The sequence below is a fragment of the Rhipicephalus microplus genome, unplaced genomic scaffold (genome assembly GCF_043290135.1).
Source record: "Rhipicephalus microplus isolate Deutch F79 unplaced genomic scaffold, USDA_Rmic scaffold_229, whole genome shotgun sequence".
Lineage (NCBI taxonomy): Eukaryota > Metazoa > Arthropoda > Arachnida > Ixodida > Ixodidae > Rhipicephalus > Rhipicephalus microplus.
Window position 1 is genome coordinate 102,965 of NW_027464800.1, and position 9,536 is coordinate 112,500.

Genomic DNA, 9,536 nt, shown 5'->3' on the forward strand with positions numbered 1-9,536 from the left:
CGCGGTTTTTTGCGCCGCCCCGGCTGACGCGGTTTTTTGCCGCCCCGGCTGACACGGTTCGGACTTTGCACTTTTCGGCTGTGCCTGGCTGGCGGCCCACTCACTCGATCGCCATGTCTGTTTGCCACAGTTTTCCCGGTGGTGCCGCACCCGGGCTCGCCCCGGCAGACGCGTTTTTTTTTTTTTTTCTTTCGCCCCGGCTGACGCAGTTTTCGCGCCGCCCCGGCTGACGCGGTTTCGTGCCGCCCCGGCAGACGCGGTTTTTTGCGCCGCCCCGGCTGACGTGGTTTTTGCCGCCCCGGCTGACGCAGTTCGGACTTTGCACTTTTTGGCTGAGCCTGGCTGGCGGCCCACTCACTCGATCGCCATGTCTGTTTGCCACAGTTTTCCCGGTGGTGCCGCACCCGGGCTCGCCCCGGCAGACGCGTTTTTTTTTTTCCTTCGCCCCGGCAGACGTGGTTCCCCCCCCCCCTCCGTCTTTCTTTTTGTTTTTTTTTTCGCCGCGGCTGAAGTGGATTTTTCGGTGCCTCGACGCCCCGGTAGTCGCGGTTTTTCCGTTTCCGCACGGCCCCGGCTGACGCTGCTCGGTCACAGTCGCCTTTTGTGGTGATTGCAGACTTCTTGAGCGCGGGTGTTTTTTTTTTTTGTTGTTGTTGTTGTTTTATTACGCATTCGCTCCAGCAGACGCTGTTTAGACTTTTTGTTTCCTCTTTTATCCTGCGACGAGGTGACGAGGTTTATTCGGTGCCCCGCCGCCCCGGCTGAAGTGATTTTTCCTGTCCCGTGCCGCCCCGGCTGACGCGGTTGGGACTTCGCGTTTGTTCGGCCGCCACGGGTTTTGGCGCACTCGCTCGGTTGCTTGTTGTTGCCACTTGTTGCGAACCCAGGTTTCTTGAGCGAGCGCGGGCGTTTTTTCTTCCTTTCTTTCTTTGTTCTATGTGTTAGCGAATCGGCCTTTAATATCACACGAGGACTCACAACCAACAATTTTCAGTTTGAAGTGTAAAAAATCTGCAGGTGTTGACGTAACTGACTTGCCCCGTACCCTTGAGTACATCCATGAAGTTCTCGTAGTACTACTAAATCGCATTATTCCAAGTGGAGAAATTCCCATAAACTTGCAAACCTCTACACGAAAATCGGTGCGCGTGATAAAGTTGAAAATTATCGTCCGATATCAAATGTGCCTTCTATAACACAAATTCTAGGAAAAAAAAAAAAAAAACACTTGTTCGCCGTTTTCTGCGCCGTGACTGGCAGCACTCCGGCGAAGCGAAACGGGGTCGATTCGAGCACGATATCGGCGTCTTTCGACGTGCTCGCCGGCGACCGTCGCACGAGTACGTCGCACGAGCGCGTCTGCCGGGGCGCCGTTTGCGAAGCCGACGCAAAAGTGGGAACCGCCGCTCGGATGATCGCCGCTTTCGGCAGAGTGAGTGTTGGCACTCCGGGGAAGCGAAACAGCGTGAATGCGCCCACGAAATCGGCGTATTTTGAAGTGCCCGCCGGCGACCGTCGCACGAGTACGGTAAACCGCGTCAGCCGGGGCGTAGTTCGGGACGCCGACGAAAAAGTGGGAAGCGCAACTCGGATCTTCGCCGTTTTTGCAGGAGTGAGTGGCGGCCCTCCTGCGAGACCAAGAAGCATCGATTCGTGCACGAATTCGGCGCCTTTCGACGTGATCGCCGGCGACCGTCGCTCGAGTAGGGCAAACCGCGTCTGCCGGGGCGGGCTTCGGGACGCCGATGCGAAAGTGGGAAACGCTGCTCGGATGTTCGCCGTTTTTGGCCGAGTGAGTGCTGGCACACGGGCGAAGCCAAACGGGGCCGATTACGGCACGATATCGGCGTCTTTCGACGTGCCCGCCGGCGACCGTCGCACGAGTACGGTAAACCGCGTCAGCCCGGGCGGAGTTCGGGACGCCGATGCGAAAGTGGAGAACGCCGCTCGGATCTTCGCCGTTTTTGGAGGAGTGAGTGGCGGCACTCCGGAGAAGCCAAGGAGCGCCAATTAGCGCACGATATCGGCGTCTTTCGACGCGCTCGCCGGCGACCGTCGCACGAGTAGGGCAAACCGCGTCTGCCGGGGCGGGGTTTACGACGCCGACGCAAAAGTGGGAACCGCCGCTCGGATGTTGGCCGTTTTTGGCAGAGTGAGTGCTGGCACTCCGGCGACGCGAAAGAGCGCGAATGCGCCCACGAAAGTGGCGTATTTGGACGTGCGTGACGGCGACCGCTGCAGGAGTACGAAAAACCACGTCAGCCGGGGCGAGCGACACACGGCGGTCTGGGTGCTTATCGCTGCTATTATAGGGGCACCCCGGCAGACGCAGAAAAAAAAAAAAAAATTTTCGACCTTCTTTTTTGCTGGTCGAGCTCGGGTAACCCAGGTCGCAATGGGAGCCGCGCACGAAAGCGGCGTCGCGAGACGCGTTCGCGGTCGCTAGTCGCACGAGCTCGGCAACCGCGTCAGCCGGCGCGGAGTTCGGGATGCCGACGGCTAAGTGGGTACCGCTGCTCGGATGTTCGCCGTTTTTGGCCGAGTGAGTGCTGGCACTCCGGTGAAGCCAAGGAGCGCCAATTCGTGCACGATATCGGCGTCTTTCGACGTGCCCGCCGGCCACCGCCGCACGAGTACGGCAAACCGCGTCTGCCGGGGCGGGGTTCGCGACGCGTACGCAATAGTGGGAACCGTCGCTCGGATGTTCGTCGTCTTTGGCCGAGCGAGTGCTGGCACTCCGGCGAAGCGAAACGGGGCCGATTCGGGCACGATATCGGCGTATTTCGACGTGCTCGCCGGCGACCGTCGCACGAGTACGGCAAAGCGCGTCTGCCGGGGCGAGGTTTGCGACGCCGACGAAAAAGTGGGAAGCGCCGCTCGGATCTTCGCCGTTTTTGCAGGAGTGAGTGGCGGCCCTCCTGCGAGACCAAGAAGCATCGACTCGCGCACGATATCGGTGTCTTTCGACGTGCCCGCCGGCCACCGCCGCACGAGTACGGCAAACCGCGTATGCCGGGGCGGGGTTGGCGACGCCGACGCAAAAGTGGGAACCGCCACTAGGATGTTCGCCGTTTTTGGCAGAGTGAGTGCTGGCACTCCGGCGAAGCGAAAGAGCGCGAATGCGCCCACGAAAGTGGCGTGTTTGGACGTGCTTGACGACGACCACCGCAGGAAAACGAAAAACCACGTCAGCCGGGGCGAGCGACCCATGGCGGTCTGGGTGCTTATCGCTGCTATTATAGGGGCACCCCGGCAGACGCAAAAAAAAAAAAAAATTTTTTTCGACATTCTTTTTTGCTCGTCGACCTCGGGTGACCCAGGTCGCAGTGGGAGCCGCGCACGAAAGCGGCGTCGCGAGACGGCTTCGCGGTCGCTAGTCGCACGAGCTCGGCAACCGCGTCTGCCGGGGCGGAGTTCGGGACGCCGACGGCTAAGTGGGAACCGCCGCTCGGATGTTCGCCGTTTGTGGCCGAGTGAGTGCTGGCACTCCGGCGAAGCCAAACGGGGCCGATTCCGGCACGATATCGGCGTCTTTCTACGTGCTCGCCGGCGACCGTCGCACGAGTACGGCAAAGTGCGTCTGCCGGGGCGGGGTTTGCGACGCGTACGCAATAGTGAGAACCGTCGCTCGGATGTTCGTCGTCTTTCGCCGAGCCAGTGCTGGCAATCCGGCGAAGCCGAACGGAGCCGATTCGGGCACGATATCGGCGTCTTTCCACGTGCTCGCCGGCGACCGTCGCACGAGTACGGTAAACCGCGTCAGCCGGGGCGGAGTTCGGGACGCCGATGCGAAAGTGGGAAGCGCCGCTCGGATCTTCGCCGTTTTTGGAGGAGTCAGTGGCGGCACTCCGGTGAAGCCAAGGTGCGCCAATTCGCGCACGATATCGGCGTCTTTCGACGTGCCCGCCGGCCACCGTCGCACGAGTACGGCAAACCTCGTCTGCCGGGGCGGGGTTTGCGACGCCGACGCAAAAGTGGGAACCGCCGCTCGGATGTTCGCCGTTTTTGGCAGAGTGAGTGCTGGCACTCCGGCGAAGCGAAAGAGCGCGAATGCGCCCACGAAAGTGGCGTGTTTGGACGTGCTTGACGACGACCACCGCAGGAAAACGAAAAACCACGTCAGCCGGGGCGAGCGACCCATGGCGGTCTGGGTGCTTATCGCTGCTATTATAGGGGCACCCCGGCAGACGCAAAAAAAAAAAAAAAATTTTTTTCGACATTCTTTTTTGCTCGTCGACCTCGGGTGACCCAGGTCGCAGTGGGAGCCGCGCACGAAAGCGGCGTCGCGAGACGGCTTCGCGGTCGCTAGTCGCACGAGCTCGGCAACCGCGTCTGCCGGGGCGGAGTTCGGGACGCCGACGGCTAAGTGGGAACCGCCGCTCGGATGTTCGCCGTTTGTGGCCGAGTGAGTGCTGGCACTCCGGCGAAGCCAAACGGGGCCGATTCCGGCACGATATCGGCGTCTTTCTACGTGCTCGCCGGCGACCGTCGCACGAGTACGGCAAAGTGCGTCTGCCGGGGCGGGGTTTGCGACGCGTACGCAATAGTGAGAACCGTCGCTCGGATGTTCGTCGTCTTTCGCCGAGCCAGTGCTGGCACTCCGGCGAAGCCGAACGGAGCCGATTCGGGCACGATATCGGCGTCTTTCCACGTGCTCGCCGGCGACCGTCGCACGAGTACGGTAAACCGCGTCAGCCGGGGCGGAGTTCGGGACGCCGATGCGAAAGTGGGAAGCGCCGCTCGGATCTTCGCCGTTTTTGGAGGAGTCAGTGGCGGCACTCCGGTGAAGCCAAGGTGCGCCAATTCGCGCACGATATCGGCGTCTTTCGACGTGCCCGCCGGCCACCGTCGCACGAGTACGGCAAACCTCGTCTGCCGGGGCGGGGTTTGCGACGCCGACGCAAAAGTGGGAACCGCCGCTCGGATGTTCGCCGTTTTTGGCAGAGTGAGTGCTGGCACTCCGGCGAAGCGAAAGAGCGTGAATGCGCCCACGAAAGTAGCGTATTTGGACGTGCTTGACGGCGACCGCCGCAGGAGTACGAAAAACCACGTCAGCCGGGGCGAGCGACCCACGGCGGTCTGGGTGCTTATCGCTGCTATTATAGGGGCACCCCGGCAGACGCAGAAAGAAAAAAAAAATGGGGACATGGCGTGCGTCACCGTGCGGCTTCGCAGCGTTGCCGAAGTCGCCGAGCCCTTCGACTGAGCCGAACGGCGGACAGGGAACGTTGGTCGGCCGTTCTAACCTGTCGGTGCCACGCCGAGACGTCGTTAAGGAAAACCGCGTCGTGGGCCTCTACGACGCCGTCGAGTCGTTGTACGTTTGGTGTCCAGCGTGTCGGCGGCGAGTAGCGGACACGTCGTTCACGACTTCGGTCTTTCGCAGTCGACGCGAACTTGCGGAGAGTCGTGGTGCCTCACGTTTTCGGCAGAAACCGCGGCGGAATTTTCCCGTGCGTGCGCGCACGACCTCGGTGCTGTGCCGTCAGCGTAGTGTTGCACAAACTCGTGGCCTACCCAAGGTGCGGTACGTTTGCGGCCGTATCCTCGGTGGGAATTTCGTGAGTAGGGTCTCGCAAATTCTACGACCTCGGCGGGTTTGAGAGCGACGTAGACTTGTGGCACGCTCAACATGCCACACGTTTCGGGGCACACCCGCGGTGAAATTTTCTCGAGTACGCTCGTATTAGGGCCCAAGGAGGTCTGGGTACTTATCGCTGCTATTATGTGGGGGTTCTCGTGAGCGGCGTACGCGAAAGCGACCGGGTGTCTGATATGCGGCGGGCTTCGGCCTCGTCAAGCGTGTCCTCGGGTCTGCTCCAGGGGAATCCACGGCAGTCGTCTGTAGCCTCATCCGCTTGATGCGTTAGGGGCTGGTTGTCGGACGGTGCCGTTTTACCACGATATCGAGGTGTGTTCCGTGTCGTCCTCGGGCGATTCAGATGCGAAAGCGCCGAAGACGCGGGCGTGACCCGTCGTCTGGCGGCTTTGCAGTCTCGGCTCCGTTGCTAGTTCCGGCCGGTCCACCGACAGTGCAGCGGGCTTGGGCAACCCGCACGGCGCGACCGAGTCGATGCAACGAAAAAGAGCGAGCATGAACGTGCTTCTTGCCGCACGGCTCCCACTCGTCTTTCGGGAAGGTTGTGCCGTAGCGAGCTCGAACGCCGTCATCTCGGAGTGCAAAATAAGCGTGTTGGGGCGCCTGAAGGTGGCCTCCGCCGCACACAGACTGCGTCCGGCCCGCCGAGGGCGAGGACGGACGCGCAGTCGAACGATTACCTGGTTGATCCTGCCAGTAATCATATGCTTGTCTCAAAGATTAAGCCATGCATGTCTAAGTACATGCCGAAATAAGGCGAAACCGCGAATGGCTCATTAAATCAGTTATGGTTCCTTAGATCGTTTCTTCCTACTTGGATAACTGTGGCAATTCTAGAGCTAATACATGCAGTGAGCCTGGAGCCCTTTGGGTAACGGGTGCTTTTATTAGACCAAGATCGATCGGGTTTCGGCCCGTATTGTGTGGTGACTCTGGATAACTTTGTGCTGATCGCATGGCCACGAGCCGGCGACGTTTCTTTCAAGTGTCTGCCTTATCAACTTTCGATGGTAGGTTACTTGCTTACCATGGTTGTTACGGGTAACGGAGAATCAGGGTTCGATTCCGGAGAGGGAGCCTGAGAAACGGCTACCACATCCAAGGAAGGCAGCAGGCGCGCAAATTACCCACTCCCGGCACGGGGAGGTAGTGACGAAAAATAACAATACGGGACTCTTTTGAGGCCCCGTAATTGAAATGAGTACACTCTAAATCCTTTAACGAGGATCAATTGGAGGGCAAGTCTGGTGCCAGCAGCCGCGGTAATTCCAGCTCCAATAGCGTATACTAAAGCTGCTGCGGTTAAAAAGCTCGTAGTTGGATCTCAGTTCCAGACGAGTAGTGCATCTACCCGATGCGACGGCTCGGACTGAACATCATGCCGGTTCTTTCTTGGTGCACTTCATTGTGTGCCTCGAGATGGCCGGTGCTTTTACTTTGAAAAAATTAGAGTGCTCAACGCAGGCGAGTCGCCTGAATAAACTTGCATGGAATAATAGAACAAGACCTCGTTTCTGTTCTGTTGGTTTTTGGAATACGAGGTAATGATTAAGAGGGACGGACGGGGGCATTCGTATTGCGGCGCTAGAGGTGAAATTCTTGGACCGTCGCAAGACGAACTACTGCGAAAGCATTTGCCAAGAATGTTTTCATTGATCAAGAACGAAAGTCAGAGGTTCGAAGGCGATCAGATACCGCCCTAGTTCTGACCATAAACGATGCCAACCAGCGATCCGCCTGAGTTACTCAAATGACTCGGCGGGCAGCTTCCGGGAAACCAAAGTATTTGGGTTCCGGGGGAAGTATGGTTGCAAAGCTGAAACTTAAAGGAATTGACGGAAGGGCACCACCAGGAGTGGAGCCTGCGGCTTAATTTGACTCAACACGGGAAAACTTACCCGGCCCGGACACTGGGAGGATTGACAGATTGAGAGCTCTTTCTTGATTCGGTGGATGGTGGTGCATGGCCGTTCTTAGTTGGTGGAGCGATTTGTCTGGTTAATTCCGATAACGAACGAGACTCTAGCCTATTAAATAGGTGCGGGGTTCCCAGCACCTTACAACCTTCTTAGAGGGACAAGCGGCTCCTAGCCGCACGAAACAGAGCAATAACAGGTCTGTGATGCCCTTAGATGTCCGGGGCCGCACGCGCGCTACACTGAAGGAAGCAGCGTGTCTTTATCCCTGTCTGAAAAGACTGGGTAACCCGTGGAACTTCTTTCGTGATTGGGATAGGGGCTTGCAATTGTTCCCCTTGAACGAGGAATTCCCAGTAAGCGCGAGTCATAAGCTCGCGTTGATTACGTCCCTGCCCTTTGTACACACCGCCCGTCGCTACTACCGATTGAATGATTTAGTGAGGTCTTCGGACCGATGTCCGGCGCGGCCTTTCGGTTGCGCCGGTCTGTTGGAAAGATGACCAAACTTGATCATTTAGAGGAAGTAAAAGTCGTAACAAGGTTTCCGTAGGTGAACCTGCGGAAGGATCATTAACGGATTGTGAAGGGTGAGCGCCTCAGCTGCGTCTGCGCCCGACACTTTCTGCCGCTGACCCCGTTTGGACGCGGGGTCGGCTTTTCCCCACGGGGCTGCCTGAATGTGGAGCGGCACCCCGTGACAAATTGTTGCGCCCAGCGGACGCCAACACCGCGACCTTGGACGGTCGGCCAGGTGGCGGACGCGGGTACAAACGGCGCAACGCACTCATAGGTCGGCTTTCGACCCGCCACTGCACCGTGGCTCGAAGCGCTCGAAATGCGCGACCCGACCGCTGCGGGACCGCCTAGTACTGTAAACAGGAGCGGCGGAGCGCGAACGGCGAGTCGTGGTTACGTCGGTAGAAGGCGAGGCTGCGCGTTCCCGAAACGCCAGCCGAGTGCCCTCCCGACCGTTCGAGCGTGCAAGAACGAGACCCGACAATCGCGCGGCGACTGCCAAGTACGAGAGGAACGGCACAAGCGTCGGCGGTCGGTCAAGGAACTGGCGATGTGACGGGTCCGCTGTGCACCAGTGCATACCGTCCCGCCGTCCGCGGCAAGCGCCTCCGCGTCCTCGGGTGACGGAGGCTGCCGGTCGGTTCTTGCAGGCGAGGGATCTCGCTGGCACCGGTTCGCGTTGACGCGCGGCCGGTCATGGCACGGCGATGCGACGGCCGAGGTGCGCAGTACTCGATGGAGGAACCGCACGCTCCGATGACCGTCCCGCCCTCCGCGGCGTATGCGTACCGACCGTAATGGTTGCAGCAGCGCCGGCCGGCTTTTGAATTCGCCACACGAAACACGGTGCGAGATCGCGGTTAGGGGAGCGTCGACGTTGCCAGGCGTTTTGCTTGCTGCCGAGGGAAAGGCGGCACGGCCACGTCGCGCTCGTCGCGATTAGCGGGTCTGCGCGCTTTGGGAAGGTGCCGCAACGACTTGCCGAAAGAGGAAGCACGGAAGAACGAGGGACTTGGACGTCCCGACAATTGAACGCACTTGCGGCCAGGCCCTTGCTGGCTTCGTTCTTCCGCCTCGAGTAGGCTCGTACGCGGCTCCGGCGCCGAAAGTGGTCCTTGGCACCGACTTCGGTGGACGTGGGAAGTGCCGCGCAAGTACGGCGCGCCTGGCTCCACCTGTTGGCTAAAGTAGGCAGCCGGATCGGCATTTTGGTGTGCGGTGGCAAACCGTGGATGCGAAAAAAGCTTGTGCGATTTCGTGGAACAAAAAGCGGGGGTCCCCCTTTTTATGCGGAGGAGACCGACCCGCCCGCCGTGGTGAACCGCGACGCCACGGTAAAAACGGGAGAGGCTTGTCGATGGGACCGTGCATCCCGCGCTCCACGGAGGCCGGGAGGCGGCCGCCCGAGGAAATGTGTAGCCGTCGAGGCCCGCATCTGCGTGCACTCTTATCCAAATGGGTGTACCGCAGGCATTTTCTGGTTAGGCGGGCCAATGAGAGCG

The 9,536-nt window shown here is 59.7% G+C and overlaps 1 non-coding gene across 1 annotated transcript; it reads left to right on the forward strand.

Moving 5' to 3' along the window:
• Positions 1-6,276: 6,276 nt before the first annotated feature.
• On the forward strand, positions 6,277-8,091 carry LOC142792595 (small subunit ribosomal RNA). The gene has a single exon (XR_012891054.1). It is a non-coding gene; the product is annotated as a small subunit ribosomal RNA (ribosomal RNA).
• The last annotated feature ends 1,445 nt before the right edge of the window (positions 8,092-9,536 follow it).